The sequence below is a fragment of the Panthera pardus genome, unplaced genomic scaffold, assembly GCF_024362965.1.
Source record: "Panthera pardus isolate Hobbes unplaced genomic scaffold, ASM2436296v1 HiC_scaffold_2, whole genome shotgun sequence".
Taxonomy (NCBI): Eukaryota; Metazoa; Chordata; class Mammalia; order Carnivora; family Felidae; genus Panthera; species Panthera pardus.
The window spans coordinates 79,943,189-79,956,008 of NW_026526765.1; the positions used below are offsets into that span (position 1 = coordinate 79,943,189).

The 12,820-nt window shown below is 35.7% G+C and overlaps 1 long non-coding RNA gene across 1 annotated transcript in view; it reads right to left on the reverse strand.

Moving 5' to 3' along the window:
• LOC128778281 (uncharacterized) overlaps positions 1–12,820 on the reverse strand; it is a 151,264-nt gene that overhangs the window by 15,717 nt on the left and 122,727 nt on the right. The window lies entirely within an intron of this gene.

A 12,820-nucleotide genomic window follows, 5' to 3' on the forward strand; every position in this document is an offset into this window, starting at 1 on the left:
CATCATAAATATTAAAGGAACAAAATGGTATTTTTTTTAAATCAGGGAAAAATTCACTGAGGCTTGAATATGAGTAGAAAACCATCTGCATTTTCAGTAAGATTATAAAAATCAATCTATCCAATTTCAGATTTAAATATTTGAAACAATTACTATGCATATAATACATGCTAACACAATTCAATCCAGCTATGACATTACAAATCCAATATATATTCATAACATTTAAATTATATATACAAATATTTTGAATAAGAATCAGGTTTATCCAAATAATATTCTTCAAAAGACTTAGAATTGTAAGATCAACCCCAAACAGGTATCATTGCAAATAGCATGTATCTTGAATATATGCCCTCCATGGTTCTTGCCATTTTTCTTTGCATTCGTTTTGCACTAATTAAAAATGCATGCCTTTCTCACTCATTATAATTAAAATACTTTAACTGAGAAAAATTAACCATCTCTGGAATTTCATATATTATTTTTCAGAACTAAACACTTTGAATCCATAAATGAATTACATTAAAAGAAAAATGGACACTAAACTTTCAATTAAAGTCTAAATGAACTTTCCATTAGAAGCAAACAGATATGCAAATTGCTAAGGGGAAAAATGGCTCTAAAAAATTCCTACTACCACTAGGTCTTTTGTTTAAGACACATATATGTCATATTCAGGGTTAGGCATTATAGGCACCAAAATATCAAATGCCTACAGGTTCTAGGCAGATGCTAAAGAAGAGGCTGCATCATGTGAGGACTATAGCAACCCAAAGAGAGCAGACTTTGAACAAAACAAGCCGCTTCTACCAACTTGCCTATATATGATAAAGCAGACTCAGTGTTGTAGGATCTGCTACATTAAGAAAGAGAAAAAATTTAATGGTCTGTGAAATCACCTGATTATTAAAAGTTGGCAGTTAATTTTTCTTTTTTGTTTTTAGTCTTATAGGAAGTGTTATATGGTGTTCCTTTTGCTTTTTTTTTTTTTTATTTTAAATCCAAGTTAGTTAACATATAGTGTATTAATGGTTTCAGTAGAATCTAGTAATTCATCACTTACATATAACACCTAGTGCTAACCGTGACAAGTGCCCTCCTTAATTCCCATCACCCGTTTAGCTCACGCCCCCCCCATTCAACAACCCACCCAGCAACCTTCAGTTTGTTCTCTGTAGTTAAGAGTCTCTAAGGTTTGTCTCCCTCTGTTTCTATATATTTTTCCTTGTCTTCCTTTATGTTAATCTTTTTTTTGCTTAAATTCTACATATGAGTGAAATCATATGACCTTTGTTTTTCTCTGACTGACTTATTTCACTTGCCATAATACTCTAGTTCCATCGATTTCGTTGCACATTTAATTTTTCTAATTGAGTAGTGTTCAAGACAAACCTTGGCTTCTAATGCTTTCCTGAACATTAAGTTTGATCCCTAAACAACAAATGTTACCTTCACTATAATCACTATGTGATTGTAGGTTAATGTGATCCCATATCAATCAATCTAAAATACTGTGTGATATAAAACACTAAAATGATTTCCAAGTCACAAAAAAAAAGAAAAGAAACTATATGTCACTATTTTGAAAATGTGGCACCTCAAAAAAATGTTCATAGATTCTTAGAGGAAAGGAGACTTTGGGGCTTACCACAGATGTCTCTGTGTTTAAACAACTATACTTTTCTAAAAATCTTAATTGTTGTAGAAAGTATTTCCAGAGAGGGGCACCTGGGTGGCTCAGTCAGTTAAGTGTCCAGCTCCTGATTTCAGCTCAGGTCATGATCTTGCGGTTTGTGAGATCAAGCCCCACATCAGGCTCTGTGCTGACAGCAGAGTTATCTTAAATAAACTAATAAACAAACAAACACACACACACACAAACATTAAAAAAAAACAAAAAACTATTTCCAGAGAGGAAATGTTAATAGTGCCATTTACAGTGGTGAAATGAAGCTACAAATCTTCATTCAAAGGGAGTGACAAATAGGAAAATACAAAAACCATCCCTTAACTTTAATGTTATTTCACATACTAAATAAGAGTCAAGAGCACATCTGTAACCTATGAGTTACTGAAAATGGCACGTGTGTCAGTCAATTTTAGATACCAATCTATTGAATTATACCAACGATTTCACATATCACCAGAGAAAAGGCCTTGCTCTAAAAAAAAGCGTGGGGGGGGAGGGGCAAGCTATTTTAGCCTCTAACCTGTAAACAAAAAGGTTATTTATGACACAGCAAAACCATTTCACTCACTCCCTGACATAGCAACTTCCTGCATTTACAATACTTTCCTACTTTTAATGTTATATTACTGTAAAAAATATTCTATCTATTGTTTTTAAATATATTGTATTGTAAGATTCCAGTCTATTGGGCACATGGCAAGACACCTCATTCGGTTTGAGGTATAAAGAAGAGAAAATACCACTTCTTAGCACCACAATGGTGATTCTTCAACCATCTTTCAGAAAATTCTCTTTGAATGTCTCAAACTTTACTCTCTTGGAGGCTGGAAAAAATGTGATCACTAAAAACAGGAAAAAAATTCGTATTTTTTAATATATCCAGAATAGGCAGTCTAGCACTTCATTTGAATTATTTAAATATTTGGCAGCTTGTTTTTCTCTTGAAATCTGTAACCTCAGTAAAAAATGAGACAGGAGAAATTTTATTTTAATAACCTGTATCATGTTTACATGCTTATGAAGGCTGGGCATAAATGTACAAAAAGTAAGAAATAAGAAGTTACAGGATGCAACTCGGCAGGAAATCAACTTTTCAGGATCAAATGGCAAAAGAAAGTAGTCAAAGGTAAAAGGAACAGGAGGGATTCATTCCATGAATGAAGAAGGGAGAGAGATTGGGGCACCTGGGTGGCTCAGTCAGTTAAGCGTCCAACTTTGGCTCAGGTCATGATCTCACGGTTTCGTGGTTTCGAGCCCCACATCAGGCTCTGTACTGACAGCTTGGAGCTGGAGCCTGCTTTGGATTTTGTGTTTCCCTCTCTCTCTGTCCCTCTCCCACTCATGCTCTGTCTCTCTGTCTCTCAAAAATAAATAATAAAAGAAAAAAGTTAAAAAATTTAAAAAAAAGAGTGGAGAGAGATTTGGGGGGAAAACATTGAGAGTCTTTTGAGTCCAAATGGATTAGGGTGAAGACTGAGAAGATGTGATATAAGATCATTCCTTGGGGAAGTAGAAGACTAGGTCATCTTTGAGAGTTGAGTTGATAGGCGCAAACTAGATGGGGTCTATTGTTGATGTATCTATAGCAGCATTTGATGGTTCATATACTCAGTCCTTGGTCATCTATTCCCTCTGTGCTTTTCTTTGTGACCTAGGTGATTTTCATCCACTCACAAATTTCCATTTCCAACCTATACATCTGTTCTGGAAAAAAACTCATAAACTAAATTTTGACTTTCCTTTCAGAACTGCTTTCTTTCCAGCCCTCTCCATGGCAGTAACTGGTATCCCCATCCTTCTAACTTTTCACACCAGAAACCCAGAGTGATACTCAAAACTGCCCTTCCATCACTCCCCCATCCAATCGATTATCAATTCCAATGAATTCTACCTCCAAGGTGTAACTCAAATCCACCCATCTCCATCCCATCTCTGTCACTCTCTAACTTACCCTGAACTACTTACCACATTATCCACTTCCCTCCTGGGCTCTCTTCAGTCCTTTTTCTACACCACAGTCAGATGATATTTTAAAGTATTGAATTTAAAATTATTCCTCTGGGGGCACCTGGTTTGCTCAGTCGGTTAAGCCACTGTCTCTCAGTTTCAGCTCAGGTCATGATCTCAAAGTTTCATGGGTTTGAGTCCCATGTCAGGCTCTGCACTGATGGTGTGGAGACTGCTTGGGATTCTCTCTCTTTCCATTTATCTCTGCCCCTTCCCTGTTCACACTGTCTTGTCTCTCTCAAAATAAATAAATAAACTTAAAAAAAATTTTTAATAAAAAATAAAAATAAAATAATTCCTTTGCATCAAACCCTTTAATAACTCTTCACTGCACTTGGGATAAAATCCAAATGCTTTAACAAAGCCTATGAGCCATGCAAGATTTGACCCCCTGCCTACCTCTTCCCTTTACTTTTTTCCTTTATTCTAGCAAAACGGGACTTCTCTCAGTTCCTTTGAAAAGACAAGATCTCTTCTGCCTCAGCACCTTCTCACTTGCCATTTATCTTGCCTGGATGTTCCTCTCCACTCTTCATCTAACCTTAATTTACCACTCAGGATTAATCACCACTTCTTCAAAAGAACTGGCTCTGCCCCAATTTACTCTTCAATGTAAATTCCCCCAGTAATAATCTCTCCTGATATGTTTTAATTTTCCTTTATGGGACTTACCATGATTCATATCTGTGCATTTATTTGGATGTTCATGTGTTTTATGACTAACTTCCTCACTAGATTATAAATTCTTTAGGGAGGGTCAGGGACTGATCTATTCACTGCTTTATCCCCTGGGACACCACTTGACACAAGCATTAAAAGGAATTCACTGACTTTTTTTTATTGTCTAATGTTGAGTTATGTAAATAAACTTTAAAAATAAAATGAAAATCATAAAAGAAACAATTCAAGTTATGTAGTAGAATTTGTCATGAGAGAGTCTACAGGGTTGATTACCTACTGAAGGGCGTCATAGTGGCCCAGCTATGGGCATGGAATGAGCTTAGTCTCCCTAAGTCTCTCTTACCAGCACCTCCTGAATCTGAGGAGACCGGTTTTTGGTTGTTAAATACTCCACAATAAATTCCCTCACATTGGGAAGTTGCCTTCTAAGAAGATATCCATTCTCTTATTAATTATTATAATCTCTTACTATTTATACTTACAATTAGAGTGGGTTCCAGCAAACGTCAGAAAAAGTCTGATCCAGGAGAAGGTTGCATATATTCCAAACGACTTGCAAGATTTTGCTAGTATATTTGGGTGAAAACCCAAAGAATATGTTTGAATATGCATTCTAAATGTTTTAGACTAAGGTGAATAGAATAGAACACTGGATTAAATTTAGTGTCTTATATTTTTAAACATGCAATGAAGATAGCATGAACATAACCTAGCAGTTCCACATCTAGGTATTTACTCAAAAGAAATAAAAGCATATGTCTCGGAATACTTATAAATGAATGTTTACAACATTATTTAGAAAATCCAAAAGCTGGAAATAACCTGAATGTCCACCAACTAGTGAACGGCTACACTAGCTCTGGTTGTTTTGCTGTTGTTTTTGTTTTTGTTTTTTTGTTTTGCTTTGTTTTGGTTTGGTTAGGCTTCCGTCACTTAGGATAATTTTATGTTTTTAATTTGTTCCTTCTTATGGTTGAGTGGTATCATGCAGTGGAATACTACTCAACCATAAGAAGGAACAAATTAAAAACATAAAATTATGCTGTAAGAGAAGCCTAACCAAAAAAAACAAAAAAAAACAAAACAAAAAAAACAAACAAACAAACAAACAAAAAAAAAAAACAAACCAACAACAATAAAGCCAAAACCAAAACCACCACCATACTATATAATCCCATTTAAATCAAATCCTAGAACAGGAAATCTCACCTGTAGTAATAGTAATTGTAGTAGCTGCCTAGGGCAGGGAGTTGGGGAGATTAACAACAAAGGGAACAAGGGAAATCTCCTGACTAGGCCAGTTGCACACCCATAGATTTTTTGTCAAAGGTCATTTATCTGTAGGTTAAAACAAGTGAATTTTTTTTGTAAATTATAACTCAATAAAGTTATTTTTAAAAAATTGGAATGGGTTCAATTTATTGATATGGATCCACTTACCAGAGATTCTGGATTTTAATGTGTTAGCTCAAATAGCTGAGAAATGGCTTTAACAATTTTCTTGGTTAGCTGATGACGATAATTAAAAATTAATCATGGCCTAATTAAGTCAAGATGCCAGATATTCCTAGCATAATATAGCTTTTTTCTGTTCCTGAATATATCATTGAAATATACATACTCATCAACTGGCTAAAATCACCATAATCATACATATTGGAAAGAGAGTTATTTATGATAGAAAAAGTGAAATGGAAGTTCCTGGAACTTCCTCTCTCCATCAGGTGTGAGAACTAAACACAACACCCCATACCTGAGTAAGCTGATTAATTTATTAGTGCCACCATAAAAGACTTGAAAAATGGAGAGTGGTTATTTTTATTACATCCACACTTAACTTGCTATTTTGTCTGTGCAGATGGTGAACAGATCTTGGAGAATAAAACCTGATCAGGTGGTGACTCCAGTTGCAGCTGTAAGATACTAGTGGGATTTCTTACTGCAGCAAACCAAAACAAATCCTGGGACCCGGTACACAGCTATTGATTTGACAATTTTTTTCCCATACTAATTTTAAAGCATGATTAGACACAGTTCATTCTTCCAAAATGGGCAAAAATACAATTTCACTGAAACAGACCCATGAAAACAGAGAACAAACTGATGGCTGCCAGAGAGGTGGGGGTGGGGACACAGGCAAAATGGATGAAACGGAGTGGGAGGTTCGGGCTTCCAGTTATGGAATAAGTTAAGTCATGGGGATTAGAGGCGTACCAGAGGGAATACAGCCAATGGTATTATAATAGCATTGCATGGTAATTGATGGTAGCCACACTGTGGTGAGCATAGCTTAAGGTATAGACTTGTTGAATCCCTATGTTGTACACCTGAGACTAATGTAATACTATCTGTCAACTATACTTCAATTAAAAAAAATTTTTTTAAATACACCTGCATTGAGATGCCTGGGTGGCTTAGTTGGTTGAGCATCCAATTTCAGCTCAGGTTATGATCTCACAGTTCATGAGTTTGAGCGCTGCATCAGGCTTCGTGCAAACAGCTCAGAGCCTGGAGCCTGCTTCGGATTGTGTCTCCCTCTCTCTCTGCCACTCCCCTGCTCACTCTGTCTCTCTCTGTCTCTCAAAAATGAATAAATGTTAAAAAAAAAGATTTTAAAAAATAATAAATACACCTGCATTGTCTCATCTCAGGGCTATCTCAATTCTCATTCTCTCTGAACTAATTTAGTCTTCGGAGATCTTAATCATATTGACATCTCTCTGAAAATTTGGTCCATTATATTGAAGACATTTTGTTAATTGGAACAGATAAGCAAAAAGCAGCAAGTATTGTTGTAAGACAAGCATATGGCATAAGATGTAAAATAAGCCCATAAAGTTGGGTCTACTGGTCTGAAGCATACCTAGAAGTCAAGTAAAAGACCAATTGTTGCACCTTGTGCTGATTATTGCTACAACAGAGTCAACCAGTATCTACAGTACTCATTTGATTTTAGAATCAAGTAACATAGTAGAGTATGCTGCTCCAATCCACATGCCACATAACCCATAAGGCTGTCAAACTGAAATGAGGTTCAGAGAAAGGGAAGATTCTATAGAAGATCTAGGCCCCTGTACAAGATGCTCTGCCACTTGGGCCCTACGACTCAGAAGATTTACTGTACTTGGGAGTGGCAAATAAAGATACTGTATAGAGATTCTGACAAGCCTGAAAAGAACCAAGATTTTTAGAGCAAACCTATATCATTTTCTGTACATGACTCCTCCTCTTATGAGATGAATTTTATGACTGTTGTCCTGAGATAGATCATGTAATCAGTAGGAATCTGTAGCTCCCTTTCTGAAGACAGGAAAAGAATCTGACCCTCTCTTACTCCAACTGTGTGATACTTGAGCTATGACTCTGCAAACTATGTTTCCCAGATTTCTTTGTCAGCAGGTTTCCTATTAAGTTATCTCAATAGGAGGCTGTAGGAGGAAAATACTGAGTCTTAAGTTCATACATTTATATAATGTCATTTAGGATGGAAAAATACTTTCGAGTGAAATTTTAATTCAAAGTTTGGATTCAATGTTACTCCTTCATCAATGGCCCCAAGAGCATACTATAATAAAATACTATAAGCCAGAAGACAATTTATAATATTTCATAATGAGAAGATAGTAAATTAAAATGTAATATTAAATATTCTAAACCCAGATATTTTATGCTGTTATGCTGTGCATAAGTGTGTGTTCAAGAAATAAACCAGTATCACTGGTTTTCCATACTTTGACTATAAACATTATTTGTCTTCCTGATAGAAAACTTCAAAAGATTTGTCATAATTCATGTCATCTCATATTCTGTTAAAGAGCTACCAGATTCTAGAGACAACTAAAATATGTGCTATAGACAAACACATACACACAGTGTTTCCTACCTGAATTTAAAAGCAGAAGCTTGCATTAAGTCACTGAAGGTACTAATGTTTCTGTGAATGTCAAAATTATCAAATTACTGTAACATTCCTTTTGAGACTAATTACATATCCTCACATAATTCATCTTGCTAGCATATGAGGGAATCTGTGGAGTCGGCTTGTAGGACCTTTGTTCTGGGGCTAGAATGAGGTTTGGTGTTTGCCTTGTGGCATGCAGGTGTCTCTACAACTTACTAGGTTTGGTCCTAAGGGCACTCCTGTGAAAAACAAAGGTTAGGAAAAGATATGGTAAACACCGGGTAATAAAAGGAAGTTAATTATGCCAGGTGAAAGGCCACAGAATTCTATTTTAGCACCTGCAAAAGTATGCCAATATTTATACAACATTCTCCTAGGATTTATGGGAGATGTCAGTTTTTAAGACACTCTACCTTTCCTTTATTTTTTACTTCCAGCCATCTGCGGGCAATATATATACAGAGAAAGGGGATGATCTGGCAAAGTATGAAACACAACAAACTGTAAGACTTTGAGCCTTGTATAACAAAATATAAAAACAAAGATCAAAGCCACAAGGCGCACTGGATGACTGTTTGGTTTTTTAAAAGAACAGCCCAAAGCAAGGAAAAAAATTCCCCAACATCTAAACAACCAGAGTATCAGCAAAACATAAACAAGAGCATGTTTATCTTATACCTACCACAGAATCTCCTTGAGTCTCTTTCCTGTTTAAGCCCTTAGCCAGCTGGACACACACTATGCTGGGCAGCCTGCTTTAATTTACTCAGAATGAGAGATTATTGTGAAGATCTGGTGGTACTTTTTATGAAGTCAAATCCAAGAAAACAAACTTAATGTGTAAATGTGTAAATCTGGAAAAACTAGATGTACAATATGATGAAAATGAATTCCATGGGATACCAAAAATATTTTTTCCAAGCAATATAGATCCTAATGTTGATAAATGACTTTTAATCTTTAAAGAGAAAAACTTCACTGTTTAAAGATACTCTTATGCTGTTGCTGGACATTTTCTTCCATGAGCTAAATGTATACCAGAGATGAAACATATGTTATTGAGTAGCAAAGTAGGGTTCTCACTTGTACTTAACCAAATGTGAAAACATCTAATTTTCCAGTTTTTTTGCACTATCCTCTAAAAGTAAAAGGTAATATTTTTATCCTATATTCCTAGATAAAATTTATTAATCCAGCTTGAGAAAGCCTCTTCCCATCAATTCTATAATAGAAGCTTTGAAAGATTACTTGGTATCCAGAGAAATAAGCCCAAAGTGAAAAACATAGTACCTTTATCATATTAACCAGAGTGCTCATTACTGTTTCATATTGATTAGTAAAAAGAAAACTTAAAACAGAAAACATACAATATGTGATTTAAGAACAGAAAAGTAAATTGAATTTAATAAATTGCTTTAAACTTCATGACCATTGGTTTTTCTGTTGATGTTGTTGCTGGCCATGAACAAAGGATACTTTTGAAGCCCAAGGTCATCTTTAAATAAATCTGAGACTGATAGTTAAAGGCATCCTAAAAAAGTACCTTTTAGGTTCTTTTCTTTTCCATTTTAACTGCTACAATCCAACTTGGGCTTATATCATCACACAAATCTGTTAGGTTTGTTGCTAACATTTGTGAACCAACCATTTCCTACTACCTTGAAAAATATATTTCATTATGATCAGATAAGCCAAGTTTGAATTTAGAATTCTTAGATTCCTCAAAGTTCTGCACCAGAACTTGATAGCAGAGTAAGAGCCTGTTCTTAACCCCTGGTCTCTGGCACACAGCCTCACCCTGCAACCTACCCTCCTTTTCCTCCCACCAGCAGCTCCAACCTGCAACATAAGGTGCCCTGCGTAGACACTTCACCCTATATGTCCTAGTTCGGGCCCCTCATGTCTACAGCAAATAGCTATCTATTGGTCACCCCTTAGGCATAAGTATGTGAACAAAGCAATATGGTCCACGCTTGTAAAGAAAGACATGACTTAAAGGCCTTTACAGACATTAAAATGTGCTCAGGGCCATCTGAACAGAGAATTTGGGATTCCAGGCACCCAGGGGCAAGGTTATATAGGCTGTAGGTGGACCCTACCCTTTGTCCAATGGATGGATCACAGGTGGAAGACAATCCAAGGGGGGCACCCCACAAGCACAGGACCCAGGGTAGAGAACCTCTTTGCCCTGGCCTATCAGTGATACTGGATTTTCCTGCCCATTGCCACATTTAATTCACTCTACTTTTAAGTGTCATATGTAAAATTGCATTCATTATTAAATCATGACTACATATTCACTTTCTTCTGAATTCCCTAACATGACAATAAAAGTATTACAATATAAATATTTGTTTAAACTAGAAACTTTAGGGTCATCTTAAACTCTTCTTTAACCACCTTGTTCCAATCGTCTGTTTTCTAGCTAAAACACCTTTAGCATCAATAAGCTCTTTTCCATTTAAATTGCCATTGTACCAGATTAAAACTTCATTGTTTTTCTGCATTATAGCAATAGCCTCTTAAATGGTTTTCCTGCCTATATCATGTCTTAGCCCAATTCATCCCTTGCTCTTTCTTTTTTTTTTTTTAATGTTTTATTTAGTTTTGAGACAGAAACAGAGACAGAGTCAGAGAGACAAAGCATGAGCAGAGAGAGAGGGAGACACGGAATCCCAAGCAGGCTCCAGGCTCTAAGCTGTCAGCACAGAGACCAACATAGGGCTTGAACCCATGAACCTTGAGATCATGACCTGAGCCAAAGCTGGACGCTTAATCAACTGAGCCACCCAGTGCCCCTTCCTGCTCTTTTTAAAACACAATTATAGTCATCATTGTTATCTTTAAAAGCTTTCATACCTGCACAATGCTGAAAGAATAAAGCTAACACATGAGTTCAGTTAGCATTTTTCAGTTTTGGGGTTTTTTGTTTTTTGTTTTTTTGTTTTTCAATATGGCCTCAGCCTTATCAGCAGCCATTCCTTCCTGGTCCCACCTTGCCTTTCTTTTTGATCACACTGGGCTCCTCATCATTCTCAGAATATGCATGCCTTTTCTCTTCTTACACTTTTCTCTAGCTATTTCTTCTTACCTGGGATGCCTTTCTCCACTTCTCATGCTTATGAGCTCTTTCTCATCCTCCCAACACCGTTCAAATGTCCGCACAGATATTAAAGACCTCTTTGAGCCTCAGGCACATTTAATAATTAATTTTATTCTCATCTGTGTCCTGATTAAATTTTATGTCTAACTTTCTTACAGCATTTATCAAATTAGTATAATACATATTGAGCTTAGCTGAATGGCAGAAGTGATTGTTCAATTTACATTAATTTACTCTTAGTTTGGATTTGCTCAGAAGCATACCTGAGAGGAGAGTTTGTGTGCAAACAGCTCATTTGAAAAGTGCAGAAATAATCAATACATAGTGGAGAAGTGAAACAGGGAAAGAAAAAGAAAACAACAAAGAAAGTTTACATCATGGAGCCAGATAACGCTGGAGGAACTAGAACTTAGACTGCGTTGTCCCAAACCATGGGGCAGCTAAGTTTCCCTAGCAACCAAAGGCAATGCCTAAAGGGTGTGCCTGGAAGTGTTAATTCCTCTGTGCTTTTGGCCAGCTTTAGTGGTATGGTGGCTTTCCCTTTTGGAAAAAAAATTCTCAGCCAAAGAAACACAGACACTAGTAGTTAGAAGTTGAGGTCCTTGCCAAATGCTCAGAAAGCTGAAATCTACAATCCTATTGTCTCTGTGGCATGGTATGCAATAAACACGGAATGAGAGTTTATGTTCCTTACATTATTACCAAGTTGTTCCTTAATGGCTAGCTACGCTAACATTGCCTGAAGGCCACCAACACATTAATCACTATAAAATTTCCACTTTATTTAATCTTCATAGCACTAAAAGGAAGCTATTTTAAGAATCATTTTACAGAAAAAGCATGCTCAGAGATTTAATTCATAGAATTTAAGTCAAAGAATTTGGGCCATACAGTTAAGGAGGTCCAGAACAGGCATTTAAATGGAGGTGTTTTTCAAGAAAATTCAAATACTTAATAAAAAGATCTTAGAAGAACTAAACTGGCTTTTCCAGCATTAGTATGTCTATTTAGATTTATTTTTAGAATCAAAATGTTGATTAAAATGGACATATTTTATTATTTCTGTGCCTACTTTTAAGAGACTCTTTTTTTATAATGTTTATTTATTTTTGAGAGGGGGGAGGGGCAGAGAGACATGGAGACAGAATCTGAAGCAGGCTCCATCTGTGCCTACTTTTAAAAAGAAACTTATATTTAAGCCAAATTTGTGAAATCTAAATAATACCTTCATTTATACATTACTATAAGAATAACTACTAAAAACAATGCATTAAATGACTTGTTGTTTTTAAACATTGATGATAAAAGCATTATAGTGCCAAACTAAAGAAAAATACTAAATTTTATTATGAAATGCTAGAAAAGTTCTAAATGTGTAAGTATATGTCATTATTAGAAATATTAATGGATCTTTAACTTTAAAAATTGTAACTTA